At 48.7% G+C, this 21,071-nt stretch overlaps 1 protein-coding gene across 2 annotated transcripts in view; it reads right to left on the bottom strand.

Moving 5' to 3' along the window:
• PTBP2 (polypyrimidine tract binding protein 2) overlaps positions 1–21,071 on the bottom strand; it is a 264,830-nt gene that overhangs the window by 102,508 nt on the left and 141,251 nt on the right. The window lies entirely within an intron of this gene.

The raw sequence follows: 21,071 nt of genomic DNA, 5'->3' as shown, positions 1-21,071 counted from the left end.
GGCTGCGGTTGCAAGAGGGGCTTCAAACCCGAACTGTCCGAGGAGGCCGCCGGTGAAACCTGCGTCTCCTTGGGCGCTGATGCTCTCTTTGCCTTCTGTGCTTATGTGTGGTCTTGTGTGCGTCAGTGTCGCCGGGGTGTTCATCCCCATAAGCAGGGCGTGAGCCGAGCCTGTCGGGGCCGGGGACAGACGACGAAGCGCGTGTGCGCTCTCTAGGGGGGGTTTACGACTTCCGTAGCAGAGGTCGTGGTATCACGTTCCTCGTCACTGTCGGAGGTAGCGACGGTGGGTGGAGCGTCGGCCTTCGACATAGCGTAGGCCGCCCACCTTTTGACCCTACGGTCTTTTAGAGTCTTCGGCTTAAGAAGCCGACAAGCCGTGCAACCCTCCTCCTTGTGATCGAGGGGCAAGCAGCGGTTACACCGTGAATGCTTGTCCTTCCAAGTAAACTTGCCCTTGCAAAGCGGGCAAAACCTAAAGGGTGTCCTCTTCATAGCTGAGGCAATAAAACGTGATAACCACCCCAAGGGAAAGGAAGGGGAAAAGGAAAGGCATTCTCAGAAAAGAATTAGAGATGTCCCACTACCCCCACTCTCCCTACTGTATTTGGCATGCGAGGCCAGGCCACGTGTTCGGCAACGCCGAAGGATCTCCTCCGCTCGTCCCCTCCGTCGAAGATCTTGCTCGGCGGAGAAGCTTCACAACAGCGTCGAGGGGAGGATCGATATGTTCTATATTAATATAGGAAAACGACCAAAGGTCGAGGAGATGAAATCTGCAATGTCTCTCGAGGAGCTCTGCGTAAAGGCGACCAGTATCTGGGCGGAAAAAAACAATCTGAGGGACCTCGACGCGTGAGGGATTGTGGGTACAACACGCGTCACTATAGGGATAGTGTTACAGACACGCCTTGTCGACGTCCCCTTTTCGACTACGAAAAACAAAATGCAATACTCCGCAGTGACCACTGGATGTCGGACCTATGCACAGCATGTGATTCTAAGCAGATTAACAAACATCAGAAATACACTTTCTAGGCAGTGCAAATAGCTTCAGTTCACCAGAATAGTTCAATTCAAGTCAATTGGCCAGGCCAAAGTCAATGGGTAGTGTTTTGGATAGGAAAGAGCAGTTCTGGTATCAAACGGTAAAGTTTAGGTGAAAAACAATCATTTGTGGGGTCACAAGCTAATTAGGCCTGTAAATTGGGAAAGTTTCACAAACTGTCTCCGCGAGAGTGGCGTTCTCTCAATCAGGTTGGCACAATACCTTTGTATGAAGAAAACAAATGTTGCTGAAATTGTGGTTCCTGGCAGTTCCTGCAGATCTCGCTGTTCCTGATCCTCAGTTGTGGGGCAAGAGGGAGGACGTCGGGGGACTCCTGGACTGCACGGGATCGTTGAAGAAAGCAAAAAAAAAAATATAGAGTCACTACAGTTCCAGTAGCTGTAGATTCAAGAACACAAACTGGTGTCCCTCTCCCTGGTTAAACCTAACCAGCCTTGAGAATGGTATCCAGGTGTCTTATGAGTTGATTGGTCCCACCAACTCAAAGGAAGAAGCTGTTCCTGAAGGAGCAGCTCTGTCAAACTGAGTTTGGCAATTCGGACCTGCAGCAAGGCTACACCGGGCAAGGCAATGGTCCAGGAGTTGCAGGAGCCGTCCTCTTCCAGCTCGTCTTTGCTTCTTTTGTTCCATTGGTTGACTGCTTTCCAGTCCTGGAGACTCACCTTTTAAACAGTTTTCTCCCTTTCATTCCAGCCTAGCTGTCACTCACACAGCGGGTTGGCTGCTGTCCTTGCCAGACAGTTAGCCAGCCAGCCAGCCAATCACGGCAGAGTGCATTTGGGTCTCCTAGGAGACTAAGCACAGGGAGTGTCAGGCACCTCCCTCACTTCCTGCCCAGCCAAGACGCCAAGGGCGGACTTCAGTCCTGAAGCCCGCCAAAGGCACATGAACAAAGGGATAAACCTGGTTTGGCGCGCAGAAACAAACACTAGAAGGACCTTTCCAAAAAGAAATGGCGAAAAAAGAAGACCAGGACCTATTTAATCAAAGGGGGAATCAGACACCATCTTGAAAAAAATGGCTCCCGTGATTTTTAGCTACCAGTGTTCGCGGTCGGGAAAAATCATGGTAGTTTGTTGTAAAACCACTGCCACCAGCCTTTTCAATAGGAAAGGGTAACATTTGACTGCTACAGGAGTGTTTAGACACGGGGATACTAGGTAACCCCTCCAACACTCCACTTTAAGATGGCGTGTGCTGGGTCTGTTAATTTGGAAAGACTTGTAAAGTCAATTTCACTTCACATTCTCTGGGAAACAGTAGTTTATCCCAGAGAAGGTATTTAAACCTTTAGGAAGTCTAAAAGACGTCCCGGTGTCACTGCACTGAGGGTGCTGTGTGACACGTGAAAAGAGAATGCCTATGGAGTTATCTAAAACTCCATAATCAGAGAACACAAATGTAAAACACATAACAAAACACATGAAAGAGTGGGATAAAAGGCTCACACTCTTTGCAGGTAAAAAAAATTACGTCCTCAAAAATCCAGCAAAGTTGCTGGGGGTCTCTAAGGTGAAGGGAATTAGGACATTTCAGAGAATTCTCCCCAACACCTCTCACCGTGAAAGTTTGTGGAACTTAAGCAATTTGCAGGCCTAGTCAGCTTGTCACCCGACGTACAAACCTTTCTTCCGTGAACTACTTCTGAGAACCATGGCAAAGACTTTTCCGTTTTAAAAACCTGAAACTTTTATACTTAAACAAGATACTAGCCCATTGACTTTGGCAGAGCTATTGCATTGAATCAACTCCTCTGGTGAACTCAACTATTTGCACGGTTTTAAAGTAACTGTAATATTAATTTCATCACCTTATGCCTTTTTGCTCCTACTTCAATGCCATTTTGCTCTGACTTCAAGGGAGCTCAACTGCGTAGTAATCAGTATTGTAGTATAACTTTTGTGCAATATTGGTTGTCTCCTTTAGTGAATGCTTTCTAAATGATTGTGTGATAAATTAAGAATTCTTTTACCAGGAAACCTTGAGTATAAGTGTCTATCTGAATACTCGTCATTGTAGACCTCTGTGTAACACCCTTAAAAGCTCACATTGCCTCTTGAGATAAGCCAGGCTGCTCAGCTCGCTACCAAAAACTGTGTGGTACAGACTTATACCAACGGTTGGTTTTGCTTACACCTGTAGTCATAGCTTTGTGTAGTGGTCCCAGAGAGGTACTGCATGCAAACTTTGCCTAACACATGGCTCCCACGATTTAACGTTATCGGAGCTACGAATAGATTGCGGTCGAGAGAAATCATGGTAGTTTGTTGTAAAACCACTGCCACCAGCTGAAAGGAAAGGGTAGCATTTGACTGCTACATGAGTATCTAGGCACATGGGATACTATGTAACCCCGCCAGCACTATTGTAAGATAGGGTGTGCTGGGTCTAGGAATTTAAAAGACTAATAGTCAATTTCACTTTACTTACTCTGGGAAACAGTATTTTATCCCAGAGAAGGTATTTAAACCTTGGGAAAGCCTGAAAGGCTTCCCTGTGCCACTGACCTGAGGGTGCTGTGTGACAAAAATGAAAATATGATGTCTAAGGAGTTGTTTAAGCTCCATAACCAACGAAACACAAGAGTCAAATACACATCAAAATACATGAGTGTGAAAAAGGGGGTCACTCTCAAAGTAAAAAAAAATCAAGTCCTAAAAATCCAGCAAAGTTACTGGGGGGTCTCTAGGGTGAAGCGAATTAACACATTTGTGAGAATTCTCCCTAACGCAGAGGAAAGAGGGAAGGGAGAGTGCCCACAATCCAACCTCTGCACCCAACCCCTCTGCAGGACGTATGATAATAGAATTCTGTATATGTTTACAGTACTCTACTTGGCAGGACTTGCCACTTGATATTGTTAGCTTTGTAAAAGACCCTTTTTGTATTGTCCCCGTTAGGCAAGATTGTATGCAGTGCCCTTCGGGTGCATTACAACAACCCTGACCTCCTGGCAATAGGAACCCAGCCTTGTTACGCTCACCTGGTATCCACAGGAACGCCACCCAGCCGGGTTACTCGCTGGTATGCTTCTCAGCTTTGCCCTGATGTGGTCTGCGGGGTAGGTTCTGTCTGAAAATACAGGACGACTGTGTTCAAGACTGACCCACTGGGGTAAGTATCCTCCCTCCACCCCCGTATGATTTCAGTCCCTCTGGCGCCCTCTCACCTTGTGGTTGAATTAGGCGTGCTCTCCGTCCTGCCTTCTTTGCATGGGAGCATTGTCTTTCATGGGCGAGTGCGGTCCAGTTACTTCACTGACGCCGGCCCGTTTGATATTGTTCAGGTAGGTCTTATTGCTGCGGTTTAGCTTTGTTGCTATCCTGCATGCCTTTCTTTGTTTAAAATGTCTCTTTTTTCACCCTTAGGGTATGCGGAGCTTCAGCGCGGCAAACTGGCTTGGTGAGCCCCGCTGGTAAATGATGGCGCATTAAGAGCGCTATGATGCGCTAAGTAAGCGCTTTGCGCAGCGCTGCTAAATCTTGCCTTTGCTAACCTGTGTTTTCTTTCCTTGTAGGTCGCAGTGTTCTTCAGCGCGAGAGGAATGTCCGGATAGGTGCCAGCCGAGAGGCGACCAGCCAGGTAAGCCTTTTGAGCAGTTCGTAATTTGTAAATGTCTCTACTGCTTTCTTTAATGTTGCCTCGATCTTCCTCTTTCAGGTCGTTCTGTCCGGGAGGCGTGCAGATTCGAGGAAGCTGTTCTCAGTAGCTGCGAGTGTTTAAAGATGAAGACTGTAGGTAAGGCTAATGATGTTCCTTTTGTCTTCTTGCAGGTTCTGCTTCTCCGAGGTTCGAGGGAATAGCGTCACATTGCAAGCTGCAAAGTAACGCAAAGCATGTTGTCTTGCTCGGGTGTGGTTTAAATAGCCCCAACAAAATAGTCCAGGTAAAGTAGTTCCTAGGCTACCACACCCAAAACACTAGACCGCATAACTTGGTTCTTAGGAACCGAGCTATGTGGATGCCTCCATGTTGGCTGACAATACAATAAAGTAGTTCCCAAGCGCATTATTTTTCATGGTGTATTAGCCTGGCGCCATAGGCGCCAGGACTGGCCCCATGAGGGCTTTTGAAGAGGATGCCAGGCTCTAGAGGTCTGAGTCCCGACTCCACCTGGCCAATGGGTTTGCCAGAGGGGGTTTTGGGCGAGGGTCGTGACAACCATCTGTACTACACAGGTTGGTAGCGTGTTGAGCAGCCAGGCTCATCACAAGAGGGGTCAATGTGAGCTGTAGGGGAGTTACACAGAGATTCACAGTGACAAGTATTCAAACAAACTTATAGACAAGGTTTCTTGAATAAACAATTATTAATGTATCAGTCAGTTAGAGTTAGCCTTCTTCAGACGGGGCAATATAATAGTAACACTCAAATAGACTTCATATTTCTAAACCAGTAAGTACCTTTTTGGGATGGCACTCAGACACTACCTACACCCTCAGGTGACTTTAGTAACTAGGGACACTGTGGACATTAATATACAGTACCCTTTTCCTGGAAGGAAGACCAAACACATTCACAGAGGGAAGAAGAGTCATTCAGGGAGCCAGGCTAAGCCATGGTCAATTGAGCAAACGTCTAGGTGAAGCTGAAACACTCCTGAGAGGTAGGTAAAAGTCTTGCAAAATGTTTTTCAAAGTCTTTGTAGAAAAGATGAATTCAAAGTAGGGCCACAAGCTCTTTAGGCTTGCAGCAACTCTAAAGAGCAACCACAACAAGTCTCACCAACAGAGAACAAGTGCAGTTACACGAAAAGAGGCAAGTTCTCCTAGATTTAATCTTTAGGTTGAAGAAAAGTGAAGCAGATGACTTCTGTTCCTGTGCAGATCTGCAGACATGGATGTTCCTGGGCCTCAGTCATGGGAACAAGAGGGAGGACGTCTGGGGACTCCTGCACTGCAATGGAACGGTCACCGACCGCAACCGGCAATCTTCAAACAAGTGGTACTCCGGTGATTCAGCTCCTCACGTCTACCTCAAATAGCAACACTGTGTTTTCTGGCTGTCGAGATGGACTTTCCTTGCATCTGGGGTCCAGCACTCTGTTGAGGTGGCTCAGGCTCAGTCAGTCCTGCTTCCTGGGAGTCCAAAGGCGCTTTCGGGAGCTCTTGGCCAACTTAAAAGCGACGCACACAATCTGGTGTTCCTCTCCCTGGCGTTTCGGTTTCCAGCAGTAACTGTGGAAATTCAACCAGCTCAGAGAGGATGTCTATATGGCTTACTTTGGAGTTGACTGGTCCCACCAACTCAAAGGGTGAAGTCGTAATTGCAAGGGCTTCTCTGTCTATACAAATTTGGAGTTTCAGCACAGCAGCAGAGCTTCACCGGTCCAGGTGTTGCAGCAGGAATCCTCTTCAAGTTCTTCTTTGGTTCCTTTGTCCAGTGGTCGACTCTGCCTTCCAAGCCAAAAAGCCTCACCTTTTATGCAGGTTTCTCCCATTCATTCCAGCCAAGCTGTCAGTCACCCAGCAGAGTGGCTGTCCTCTCCGGACAGTCACCGACATGATCCACGCGACGTAGGCCGGAAGAATCTTCTAGAAGCCTCCAAGAAGAACACTCGACGAAAACAGCCCTTGAAGGGCGTGCTGACAAACTGATCTCAGTTAAATCAGAAAGCGGATCAATGGAGCACATGGGCTCGATTGACCGAAAAATAGAGAGTTTAAAAATAGAGAGTTTAAATCAAAAATAGAGTTTAAGCCTCAAAAAGCGAAGCACGAGGACTCCCAACACTTGAACGTGTGGTAAAAATCTGAAGATGGCTGCCAAAGGGGGGTGGGGGGGGGGAGCTTAGGTAGAGGTAAATAAAGGAGCATGTGAATTCATGCCAGACTACATGCTGGAGAAGGAACAAGTTACTTACCTGTAACTTTTGTTCTCCAGCATGGGTCTGGCATGGATTCACATGCTCATGAATATTCCCCATCAGGCTGGGTATCCTCAGTAACAAACAAAAAAATCAGTTTCATTTCTGAACTGTATTTCCCAAGAACCAATCACTGAGCTCTGAGTCATACTGCCCCCCGCCAATGACTACCATCTACCCAAGCCCCTCCTCTGGCAGCCATCTTCAGATTTGGTAGCACGTAAAGTGGCAGTAGGACCAAGAGAAAAGCCGCAGAGGGGCACGCGGGAGGGTTTGCATGTGAATTCATGCCAGACCCATGCTGGAGAACAACAGTTACAGGTAAGTAACATGTTCCTTCTCCAGCATGGGGTCTGGCATGGATTCACATGCTCATGAATAAAGAATACATAGCAGTACACACATGCACAACCACGGGAGGTGGCAAGGCAACATAAGCATCTCTTACCTCCTCATCATGCTCAACTTCAAGCAAACAGGTTGTGCAGCACTGCTTGGCCGACTCTGGACTCTACCCTGGAATCCCTGTTGACGCAGTAGAATCTTGTTAAGGTGTGCGTTGACCTCCACGTAGCAGCCCTGCAGATGTCAAGCAGGGGCACACCAGACAGGATCGCCGTAGTAGCAGCGATCACTCTGGTCAAATGGGCAATGAGTGATGCAGCCTGAGAGCCACCTGGAAATGGAAGCCTTGGACAGGGCCTTCCCATGGTTCACAGGGCCAAAGTTCACAAAAAGTTGCTATGTCTTCAGGAAACTCTGTGCGGTCCACACAGAACATCAGCGCTCTAGCTACATTCAGTAAGTGCAAAGTCCTTTCAGCTGGCGACGAAGGCTTTGGAAAAACAAGTAACACCAAAGGCTCGTTTAGACGAATGTCCAACAGCACTTTGGGCATGACGGAGGCGTGGGTCCGCAGCACCGCCCTTGTGTCTTGAAAAGTTAAGTAGAGTGGCTTACAGGATAGGGCGTGAATCTCACCCACCCGTCGTGCAGATGTGATGGCCATGAGGAACGCTGTCTTCCAAGATAAGAACTTCAGTGGAACTGGATGCACAGTGTCGAATGGAGGCATGGGCCAGCCCCGCTTTGGCCAAAGACAACAAATATGGTAGCACCTGCGGAGCCATGACTCGTATAGGGTTGATAGTCTGCACAGCACCAAACTGTGAACCTCTTCCATTTGTGTCCATAGCATATGAGAGTCGGCGATGCCCTGGCCTTGGCAAGCACCTCCTTGCAGTCCGTGAGGGGATCGTAACCCCCCCGAACTCCAACGCTGCAAAAGCCTTCGGGTTCAGCGATCCTGGGTCGTGATGCAGAACTGCGCCTCTTTCCCTGGCGTGAAGATATGCGACCAATGGAAGCTTGACTGGAGGGGACGCTAACATACTGAGAAGGTCCGGGTACCAAATCTGCCTCTGCCACGCTAGTGCGACGAGGATCATCCTGCACCGGGACTGTCTTTGATAAGAGTCGAAGAAGCAATGGAGGGAACGCATACAGAAACAGGTCGTCCCAGGGGAATGAGAATGCATCCCCCATGCTCCCCGGCTGCGGAAACCTGGTGTTTGTCGCCGTCACAAACAGATCAATTTGGGTATTGCCCCATTTGCAGAACAGGTGGTTCACTTGGTGCTGCCGAAGCTCCCACTTGTGACAAGATCGCAGCTCCCTGCTGAGGGAGTCTGACGTGTTCTTTACTCCTGCCAGAAGAAATGGAATGTGGCACATGCTCTGGCCGATGGCCCAGTGCCATAGGTCCTCCCCTTCTTAGAAGAGCGCTGGGGATCTGGTGCCCCCCCCCCGCTTCCTGATGTAAGACATTGTTGGGGTATTGTCCATGAAGATCCACACCAGCTTGCCCTTGAGGGACGGAAGGAAGGAAGGACTTGAGGGTCCAAAACACTGCCCCCTGCTCCAACATGTTGAAGTGCAAAGTCTTCTCCTCCGGCAGCCACAGGCCTCTGGCATGAAGACCTCCGGTGCAAGCTCCCCATCCTTCCAGGGAGGCGTCCAACGTTACCGTCTCCTGGTGTAGTGAGGACTGGAAATCTGCACCTCCTGTCAGATTAGAGCCCATGCCCACCACCTTATCGCCTGACGGAAGCTCTCGTCAAGCGTAATCCTGTCCTGAAGCTCCCAGACACTTGTATCCAACAGTCGTCGAGGAACTCCTGTAGTGGACGCATCTGTAGCCTGCAGAGCTGGATGAGATGGATGCATGACGGCATCATGCCGGGCAGAGACTTGATGGTCCTCACTGTGCCAAATTCAGTGCCAACAGCCGGTGCACCGTGCCCAAGATGGCCACCACCCTTTCCTCGGACGGTGATGCCAGGTACGACACACTGTTGAGTCTGGATTCCGGGAACAGCGCATCCTGCGATGGCATCAAGCAGGACTTTGCACAGTTCACCGAGAACCCCAGATCCGTCAGAAGGCAAACGGTCCTCGCTGTGTGGTTGATGGCGACTTCCTTCAATCTGAGCCGGATAAGCCAGTCGTCCAGGTAAGGGTAGACATGAATCCCTTGCAGTCGTAGATGGGCAGCGACCGGCGCCAGGCACTTTGGGAAGACCCTAAGTCTGGGTGCCAACTTCAGCCTGAAGGGAAGGGCCTTGAACTGGTAATGCACCCCTTGAACGATGAAGAGTAGGAACTTGTGGACGGGGATGTGGAAGTAAACATTCTCCAGGTCCAGCGAAAACATAAGGTCTCCCTCTTCCAGTTGTCCGAGCACATGCTGAAGGGTGACCATGCAGAACTTCTGGGACTTTAGGAATTTGATTTGCCGTCGCAGAACTAGAATGGGTCTCCAGCCCCCGGTCTCATTTCGTACAGAATTACCTTGAGTACGCTCTGGAGACCCGGAGCCATAGTGAGACCAACTCTCTCCTTTCCTCAACATGGCTGAGGTACGTGGTTTTCCTGCCGGGCCACTGGTGGTATTTGCAGACACTTCCGTTAGAATTCTAGATTGTGTCCATGGGCGAGAGCGTCCAGCACCCATCGGTTGGTGGAGATGGACTTCCAGGCGCTGACTTCAAGTTCGCAAGCCGGCCTCCCAACTGGGTGCACGGGTGGGGGCCCGATGTCATGGCCGGTTTAGTCCTGCTTGGAGTTCGAGGGGCCGCCTTGTGGTCCCAGACGACGACGGCATCCTCCTCCGAAGTTCTTGGAGTGGCCCCTGTTCTCATGGGCCGAGGAACGGGAAGGTTCACTGTAAGTAGATGATCCTCTGCCAAAACCCTTTATTTTTGGGATCGAAAGGACGGCCGTCATTGCTGTAGCATGACCATGGGCACGTGCAGTCTATGTGCCGCTTTGTTGGCCTGTAGGGACTCCTCTAAAGCTTTCCTGAAATGTTTGTACCCACGAAAAAGCATGTCCAAAACCCCGGTATGGACCGGATGAAAGTTGGTGGCTTTGAGCCAACCACAGGGGCAAAGGTAAACGTTGTTGCCCATCTGGCAGAAACCAGCATCCGTGATGTCCATGGCCACCGTGATGGCGTGGTCCGACGCCACATCACCTTTCTAAAGAAGGAACAAGTTACTTACCTGTAACTGTTGTTCTCCAGCATGGGTCTGGCATGGATTCACATGCTCATGAATATTCCCCGTCGTCAGGCTGGGAATCCTCGGTAAAGAAAAAATCAGTATAACGTTTCGTTTCTGTCTTTCGTAGTAGTAACCAATCACTGATCTCTGCGTCATACTGACCACAGCCAATGACTGCCCTCTACCTAAGCCCCGCCTCTGGCAGCCATCTTCAGATTTGGTAGCACGTGAAGTGGCAGTATGACCAAGTGAAGAGCCGCAGAGGGGTAGGCGGGAGGGTTCGCATGTGAATCCTATGCATAGCGGTACACACATGCACAACCACGGGAGGTGGCAAGGCTCAACATTAAGCATCTCTTACCTCCTCACCAGGCTCACCTTCAAGCGAACTGGTTGCGCAGAACTACTTGGCCAACTCTGGACTTCACTGGCAGCAATGCACGAAATAGTCCTTTGACAAACTCCTTGACCAAACGATGCAGCCATAAGGATGATCATCCAGGAGATCTGGTGTTGCAGGAAATAGCCGCCAGATGCACTTTGATGGAAGCATGGGCCAGTCCTGCCTTGGCCAATGACAACAAATACGGGAGCAGTGACTCGTAGAGCGTCAATCTTCTGATTACGGCACCAAACGGCAAACCTCTTCCACTTGTGCCCGTAGCATTTGAGAGTAGATGAAGCTCTGGCCTTGGCGAGCACCTCCTTACAATCTGCCAGGAGATCGTAGCCCCCAAACTCTGCTGCTGCAGGAGCCAGGCCTACGGGTTCAGTGATCCTGGGTTGTGGTGCAGAATCGTGCCTCCTTCCCCAACAAGAAGATCTGCGTCATCTGGAAGCTTGACTGGAGGGGACGCCGACATGTCCAGAAGGTCCGGGTACCATATCTGCCTGGGCCACGCCAGTGCGCAGATGATCATCCTGTACCGGGACAGTCTGAGTTGATTGACTAGTCGAAGAAGCAACGGCAATGAGGGAACACATACAGAAACAGGCTGTCCCAGGGGAAAGAGAATGAGTCACCCATGCTCCCTGGCTGGGGAACCCTGCTGGCGAAGCTCCGGCACTTGGTGTTCGTCGCTGTGACAAACATATCGATTTGGGGATTGCCCCATCTGCGGAGCAAGTGGTCCACTTGGTCCAGCCGAAGATCTCCAAACGTGGTAAGAGCGTAGCTCCCTGCTGAGAGAGCCTGCAATGGTGTTCTTGCACCAACTTGCAGGCCCTTGTGGGCTAAAGAAAGCAAAAGAGACAAAACCAAAGGAATGGAACATTGAGAAGGATCCACATTCTGTACCCTGCACCAGTCACAGAACTTCTTCCAACGGCAACGGTATAGGGATTTCGTTGCGGGCCTTCTGGTCGAAAGCAACGCCTCCATCACATCTTCAGGGAGGTCCCAATCCTTATATCTCAGCCTTTCAGATACCAAGCATGAAGGCTGAGAGACTTGACCTCTGGATGAAGAACTGGACCCCCCCTCCTGTGAGAGCAGATCGTCTCGGTAGGGAAGACGGCGTGGAGGGAAGATGGACATGTCTAGAAGGTCCGGGCCCATGCCGGAGCAATGAGGATCATCCGGGAACCGAACCTCCGCAACACCTGCGGAATGACGGGGACTGGAGGGAACGTGTACAGCAGTGGGAAGGACCATTCCGCAACAAACGCGTCCCCTAAGGCTACTCTTGGAGGAACTTCCCGCGAGCAGAATCTCTCGCACTTCCGGTTGACACTGGTGGCGTTCCCAAAGGGCGATGATCTCCAAAAGAACTTCCTGAGCCAGCTCCCACTCGTGAGAGACCGTGCTCTGCCTGCTCAGAGCGTCCGCTGCCGCGTTTTCGTCTCCGGCCAGATGAACTGCCGAGATCGAAATTTCCTGCTGGATGGCCCAGAACCAGAGCTGCATCGCCTCTCTGTACAGTGGGAGTGATCATGCCCCCCCTTTTTGTTGCGGTAGTGCACGGCCACTGTGTTGTCCGTCATAATCAGGACATTCTTACCCCGCACAGACGGCAGAAAAGCCTTCAGGGCTAGCCTGACAGCCAGCAGCTCTAACAGATTGATGTGGAGTCTGGACTCCGACGGAGACCAACGACCGCTGGCTGTCAGCTCGTTGGCATGAGCTCCCCAACCCGTGAGGGATGCGTCCGTCACGATAGTCACCTCTGGCCATGGTTGCCAAAATGGAGCCCCTTTGAACAGATTTCCTTCAACGGCCCACCACAGAAGGTCCTTGGCGACCGAGGGCGGAATCTGAACTGGGTACGACATCCTGCTGGAGAACTGCGACCACTTCATCTTGACCGCCCACTTCAGAGATCTCATCCGCAGCCTGGCCTCTGGCACGAGTAAAATGCAGGATGCCATGAGGCCGAGCAATCTCAAGAACTTGAACGCCGGGAGACTCTGGGCACGTTGAAATTTGTCCACCATCTGCAGAATGTGATGAGTCCTCACCTGGGGAGGCGAACACTGCCCCAGGGATGTGTCTAGCACTGCCCCCGATATACTGGAGCCGCTGGGTAGGTGTCACATGAGACTTCAAGTTGAGGGAGAAGCCCAGCTTATGAAGGGAGTGGCAGGTGACGTACAGATGATCCAGGACTTGCTCAGGAGAGTGCGCCCTGATCAACCAATCGTCCAGGTAGGGGTAGACGTGAATCCCCCCCTTTCCTGAGATGCGCTGCCACCACCACCATCAGCTTGGTGAAGACCCTTGGGCGGAGGTCAATCCGAACGGCAGGACCTGGAACTGAAAATGCGAGTCGCCAGCCGCGAACCTCAGGTACTTACTCTGCTTGGGATGAATCGGCACATGAAAGTAAGCATCCTTGAGGTTGAGAGACACCAACCAATCCTGAAGTTGAAGGGCCCGGAGGACTTGAGAAAGAGTAACCACAGCTTGTTCAAACCACACAACTCCATGATGGGTCTCTGGGTCTCAATCCTCCATCTTTTTTCGGGGTCAAAAAATATGGGGAATACCATCCCTTGTTCCTCTCTGCTACAGGTACCAGTTCTATGGCACCTTTCTCCAGCAGGGATAGGATTTCCTGCGCAGGGAGCGGATCGGGACGCTTAAAAGAGCTTCCCCGGTGGATTGTCGTGAGGCCTCTGCCGGAAAAGGAAGACAGTAGCCGTGGGCTATGATCTCCAGAACCCACACATCTGAAGTAATGGCACACCATTCTGCTAGATGCTGCGCCAGCCTTCCCCCAACCGGCGAACCATGGGACATGGCCTCATGACTGAGCTGATTCGGCAGTGCCCGAGGGCAAAGAGGCAACTGCCCGAGCGGCTTTGGCACATCGAGTACCTTGCTTTCCACCTCCGGTACTCCTACGGTGGCCCCTTTGACTGGCAGCTCCCCTTGATCTATCAAAGGAAGAGTAGTATCGAAAGAAGCCTCCCCTCCATTGCTGTCCCCTAGGACGAAAAGGTGGAGGTTGACGCACTGCAGCGCTCAAGGACTTTGCTGCAGCTTTGGAGGTCTGACACCTCTAAAGACTCTCGTCAGCCTTGCTGCCAAAAAGATGCACACCATCAAAGGGCATGTTGAGAAGCCGGGACTGTACATCAGGAGCAAACCCCCGATTTCCGCAACCACGCAAATCTGCACATCAGTGCTTGTCGCCATGGACCGGCTGACACAGTCTGCCACGTCCAAACCCGACTGAACGGTTTCACACATGGCATCCTTGCCAACCTGAATGAGGGCAAGAAAACCATCCCGTTCCTCCCCTTCGGGAATATGTTCAGCCGCCAACGATACACAATTCCACAGTGTGTGCGTGAATCTTGCAAGAGCACAAACAGAGTTGGCTGCCTTTAAAGCCATACCCCCAGAAGAAAATACCTTCTTTGCCCAACCAGCAAAGCGTTTGTCGTCCTTATCAGGAGGGATTGTAGGGTACGCAGCCTTCTTTGCTGGGGCCATAGCCGCCTGCACCACCAAACTCTCCGGAGTAGGGTGCGTAGACAAGTAGCAGGGGTCACCACTGGCTGGGTGGTATTTTTTCGGCAACAACTTATTCACTGCCAGGAGACTCTCCGGAGCAGTCCAAGCCGCCACCACCCTTCTTTGTAAGGCCGTATGAAAATCCACAGGTGGAGCAGACCACCCCAGATACTCCGTCACCCTCGACATGAGGCACCTGTACGAGGAGTCAGCATGTGTACCAGGCTCAGGCCTGCCAAACTCAACCTCCAGGAGGTATCACAACCACTTGCGTCATGTAAAGATTGACAAAGGTCTTCCAATTGGCTATGACCAGACAAGAGGTTATCAGGAACCTCCGGAGGTAGAACCTCCTCTTCATCAGACCCTTCCTCTACCTCTGAAATGTACTCCAAGGGTTGGAACAAGTACACCCTGGGAGAAGGAACAGAGAATGGGTCAAATATAGGCCACACATACTTGCTGAGCGTCTTTCTCGGAGCACCCACAGCTCTCCTGGGCACCTTCGGCAAATTTTCCTCAAAAGACGTCAAGGGCGCTGATGGGAGGGGCATCGACCGAAGTGCCGACGACATCGACAATGGCTTTGAGGCCGGAGCCCCGAGCGTGTCCTTAGACGGCCTCGTCGCCAACGGCGTTGATGCCTTCTTCGAAGGCCTCACAGGCTCCAACGGCCTCGAGGACCGGGACCTGGAGCGGGCACGGTGGCCATCATCCTTGTCCGCTCGGGACCTCGATGGTTCCCTATGACCGCGCCGAGCCCGAAGGCATGCGAGCGGTGGCTCTAGCGCGTTCCCTGCCGGCTTCACCCACAGACGGAACGGTGCCCTGCGTTACGAAAATCGGCATCATCTGCCGGCGGAATTCATCCCATTCGGCTGGCGACAAGCGTTTCGTGGGACAAGCCACCCGCCGTCTGGCGGAGTCCTCTGACGAGGACAGGGAAGGCGACTGCTGACGGCACTTCCGTGAATGCCTCAGAGGCCGAGGAATGGCGGGACCCACTCCTAGAACGAGAACCCCTGGACTTACGCCGACGCGGAGAGTCGCCCCTCGAATCGTCGGTCGAAAGTCCAGCGGGTTTCGACTTACGGGGTTTGGAAACCCTACCTACCGACAGCTTCTTCTTCCGCTCCCACAAGGCCTTCGACGTCAAAGACTGGCATTCGTCACAGTCATCGGTGGCATGGCTCTCGCCGAGGCACCAGAGGCAGACGTTGTGCGGGTCTGTAAGCGACATCTTGGAACCGCAGTGTCCACACTTCTTGAAGCTCGTCTTCGGGGTACCAGAAGACGAACCCATCTTTCTAGAAGAACCAATTCAACAAAAGAGAACCGAGACATGCCGAGATTTCGAAGCAAACACGTTTGCGGAAAAAACGGAACTGAGGGTACGGGCGTCGTGCGTCCTACATATAACATCAGGGGACGTTGACCATCGCAGGAGGTCCTCGAAGGGGCATATCGACATCATCGACGCAGGTCCCCTACGCCGAAAATATTTCCGAAGCAGCACAGCTGTGGTAATCAATGTCAAAGATGTGGAATACGTCGGAGGACACAATCCCCTCGAAGCAAGTTTTGCACAATTTCATTGAGAACAGGGCAGCCCGACACTTGTTTCGAGCTGCAAGGCTCTTCTCCTCTGAGGCTGCATGTCAAATATACATTAACAGTACAAAGATGCACCCTAAGTGGTAATTCATCCAATATATCCAGAGCACAAAACACAAACTGGGCACAATGGAGTGTTTATACAGACCATTAGTCAACCAATCAAAATATAAGATAGTCAACCATAAATCAATTCAAATGAAATTGTACCAAAAGAAACCATACACAAAAAGGATATTTGTAGACCTATCAAGATTGGCGAATTTCCATTATGAGGTAGGTGCATTGACCGATAGATAGAAAAGGGGTGGGGGTGGGCGAGGGAAGAGAGAACACAACAGAGATTACTAAATTAGCATATAATCCAATACTGGTCATGCATGTGCACTTGTACCGAACACACAAAAGTATATGCCAATTAATATTGTACCTGAAAATTCCTTAGAAAACGTGCAATGCGCTGAGGAGACACGTAATAATAATATTTGTCAATGGTAAGTATACGCATGTTATGTACGAGACGTTGTGATAAAAGCTGTGGGCCTACTTACATGGTTTTTCTCGGGATGTTTACAATAAGGAAGATTAGAAACAGAAGGTTGTGTGAGTTGTGGCTGTTGGGATTAAAGGTGGGGGTCTGACTTGAAAACTGTGAGGCCAAGGTTTCCCGTTTTCCTCTAAAGGGGAAGGGTTAAATGACTGCCATTAATCTGTTGGGTGTCAGAGGGTCCTCCTTAGAAAAAGGGGGCAATACTGTGCCCTCTCCACGTGTGCAGAGCAGATGTGTACGGAAAGGAGGAAGTGCACGGAGCGGAAGAAGTGGGTGGAACGGATGGAATGCATGGCTCAGACCAAGTGCATGGATCACAAGGAATGCATGGAACTGATTGAACAGATGGAGTGCATGGAACTGAGTGAGTACATGCGACGGATGGAATGCATGGAACAAATAGAGGGCATGTGCAAGAATGGTTGGAGTGCATGGAACGGCTGGACTGCGTGGAACAGTTGATGAGCATGGAACGGTTAGAGTACATGGAGCATGAAGGCGCTCGATCTCAAGCACCTACTGAAAACCACCATATCACATCACCACGCTTACTCTCTTCTATACACCACCACTCAACTAGAACACAGCGATACTATGACACATTCAGTATAGCTGTTCTCATACCAACACCTGCCACATACTCCCCATCATCCTAACTAAACACAGCTGGCTCCAAACCCGCCAGCCTAGATGTTCTCCTCAGGCAGACAGAATTAGTCTGGTATCACCCTGCCAGAACGAACACATACTCCTGATCTCCCAACCACCACACCTACCGCTAAGAAGCAGCTATCATACGAGTGCCACACCTGCTGCACACATATCCGGTTTTCTCGCTCTCTCTCTCACACACTACGGTTCCCGAGGGCGTTCAACCTACAAGTGCCTTCAGATCATACCAATGGTACATAAGGCGCCAAATAAATACAAACATTACATAACTTACGAATAGTTGCTGTAAAGCTATTCTGGTAAGTTTTTAACAAATTAATGGATTCCACTGTAAGCGGAAATAATATCTATTAAACAACCATTTGCCATGAATCGGCATACATTGTAACAAATTAATTATAATGCCTTGTATATTGATTTGCTCATACCTATATATCCGCAGTTGCGAGTTCGGTGCACTCTATTGTGTGTAATTAATTCTTAAGGCCAAAAGATGATTAGAGGACACATCGTAAGTGGATTGAACCAACCATTTGTACGGTCAAGGAGAGAAGGAGAGAGAAACCACTAATTAGCAAAATAAAAGTGATTAAAGTTATCTAGACGGTCACGTGCGCTGCCACAACCCCTGATGGACTATGTCAGGGGTATGCGCGAAAGACCATCACTTATCAGCGTTTCCGCTTGAATGCTACTACTATGCCAATTAGCTGTTTGTAGTAAGTATTGTTAAACAAGAAAATATCATTAGATAGTGCGCATAACAGGTCTTTCACCATTTCAATGTGTTCACAAAAAATGAAGCAGAGTGCTCACGAACGATGTAATCCACACTTGCAACTGCCTTCTGATGATCTATCGAGGTGTACAAAGCTTTTACATCAAGTGTGACCAACAACAAATCTGGTGTAAATGTAAGTTGTTCAAATACTTGAAGGATATGCATGGTATCTCTGACAAAAGTAGGAATGCTATTAACCATCGCAGCTAAGCATTCATTAATATAAATCGAGATTGGTTCCATTATGCCCCTACCACCACTCAAAATGGGTCTCCCTTCTGGTATTTTATTGAAAGGTTTGTGTATTTTCGGCAAAAAAAGGATGTGGGCATAACTGGTCCATCAACTATTAGGAATTGACAACAACGACTGGGGAATACAATTTACACATGCACATAGTAACTCCAATATTAACTTTCTTGACCTAACAATCAGCATTTCAACAGCTTTGCAACAAGTACTTTTTGCAAATCTACCTCAGTCAATGCGGTTTTACACGCTACCAGCTGTCACAAAAAAGCAGTTATATCCAATATAGGCGAATTTATTAGGGCTAGAAGAAACTGTTCGAATAATGAGGATTTTTTTACAAGAATGCCATCTAATATGGCAAAGATTTCTGGCAAGAGGATATGACAATCGCACTATCAGCAAGGCTGAACAGGCTGGATTTGCTCACTCCTAAAATATGTAAAAACACAACACAAAGTAACAAACTTAATTCATTACACACTTTAATGCAGATAGTTCTAATCTATACAGTCTTGTGAAAAGACACTGGAATTTACTTCACTTAGAGATATCACGACATGGCTGGACCCCATGCCAAATTTTATTTACAACAAAGGAGGGCATCTCAAGAATATACTGTCCCCTTCATTCATGTCCAACCCAAAACCTAAACATACTTGGCTTCACCAGCCCACTAACAACGGCTTCTACAAGTGTGGGGGCTGTTCAATGTGCGCTTATGCGTTGGAAACCACCAAAATTGAATTTGCCCATCTTGGCACATATAATGTCAACTCCTTTATAAATTGTAACACTAAATTTTGTGTGTACTGTATTTTGTGCACATGTGGACAGTGCTATAATGGCAGTACAATTCGCCCTTTAAAGATCAGAATACATGAACATTTATCTACTATCTCAAATCAGGAATCTAAATACCCGCTTGCCACTCATTGGCAAAAGACCATCAAATGGATAATAAAGAACTGATCATATGTGGGTATGGCAAGTCTCCCTACCACAGCAAGGAGGCAACCATGCCCTTAAACTTAGGAAATTGGAAGCCTGCCTAATCTGCCAATATCGCACTATGACATGGACTCAACACAGATCATGAATTATCTGTATTTTTGTGAAACCACGTACACAGTAGACGGGTTACATATGTGTTGTTTCTTAATCTATGGATGTAAATTCATCAATTGAATTGTAAATGGACCTTATCCATTAACCGGTCATTCATGATGCTCTGATCAGACTAACCGAGGGTTGTCCGTAAAGGTGTCAACCGTAGAACGTCACAGTAATTGGAATGTGATGAGAAGGATTGATTTATCACGCTAATTAGAGAAAATCTTAACCTTAATTAATTCAGCTTAACGTGCCAAGTATTAAATTCTGCAATGAACCCTGAGGCTGTTGCCTTTTCTCGCGACATTGACATCCTCATATTATCTTTTCCCCCACCTCTCCTTAAATGATTAATTGTTCTTAGAAATGTATTAAGTGCTTCTATTATCAACGGCTTAAATTTTATATAAACAAAAAAGATGTTCATAATTCTCATTATCATTATACTAGATGATCTTCCAAGTGCAGAAGTACTTTGATGGGTTCCAATGAATTCTACCCATACATCCAACATGGCCGCTCTAGTGTGGCGCACGCCATGCTAAGATGAAGGCACTAACGTTGCACGGAAGCTTTAACAAACAGCAAACCCTTACCGCGCGCGGCTCCAGTAGTAGCATTCAAGCAGAAACGCTGGTAAGTGATGGTCTTTTGCGCATACCCCTGACAGTCTATCAGGGGCTGGGGCAGCGCACATGACCGTCTACACAACTTTAATCACTTATTTTGCTAATTAGTGGTTTCTCTCTCCTTGACCGTACTAATGGTTGGTTCAATCCACTTACGATGTGTCCTCTAATCATCTTTTGGCCTTAAGAATGAATTACACTCAATACAGTGCACCAAACTCGCAACTGTGGCTATATAGGTATGTGCAAATCAATATACATGGCATTATAATTAATTACAATGTATGCTGAGTATTGATTCATGGCAAACGACTGTCTGTTCTTTAATAGATATTATTTCCGCTTACAGTGTAGTCCATTCATTTGTAAAAACTTACCAGTATTTACAGCAACTATTGTTAAGTGGCACACAGCTTTTACCACATCTCATGCATAACATGCGTATACTTACCATTGACAAATATTATTACGTCTCTCCTCTGCGCAATGCACGTTTAAGGAATTTTTAGGTACAATATTAATTGGCATATACGTGTGTGTGTTCGGTACAAGTGCACATGCATGACCAGTATTGGATTATATGCCAATTTAGCAATCTCTATTGTGTTTTCTCTTCCCTCGCCCACCCCCTCCCCTTTTCTTTTTCGGTCAATGCACCTACCTCATAATGTAAATTCAACAATCTTGATCGGTCTAAAATATCCTTTTTCTATATGGTTTCTTTTGGTACAATGTCATGTGAATTGATTTATGGATGACTATCTTATATTTTGATTGGTTGACTTATGGTCTGTACAAACTGTGCCCAGTTTGTGTTTTGTGCTCTGGATATATTGGATGAATTACCACTTAGGGTGAATCTTTGTACTGTTAATGTATATTTGACATGCAGCCTCAGAGAAGAGCCCTACAGCTCGAAACACGTGTCAGACTGCCCTGTTCTCAATGAAATTGTGCAAAACGTGCATCTATTTTGTTGTTCAAGTGCGCAGAGTGAATGCAAACAAC

This window comes from Ambystoma mexicanum, chromosome 1q (assembly GCF_040938575.1).
Source record: "Ambystoma mexicanum isolate Mex_15411 chromosome 1q, UKY_AmexF1_1, whole genome shotgun sequence".
NCBI lineage: Eukaryota > Metazoa > Chordata > Amphibia > Caudata > Ambystomatidae > Ambystoma > Ambystoma mexicanum.
The sequence above is the reverse complement of the archived record's forward strand: the minus strand, read 5'-3'. Positions and strand labels throughout refer to the sequence as shown.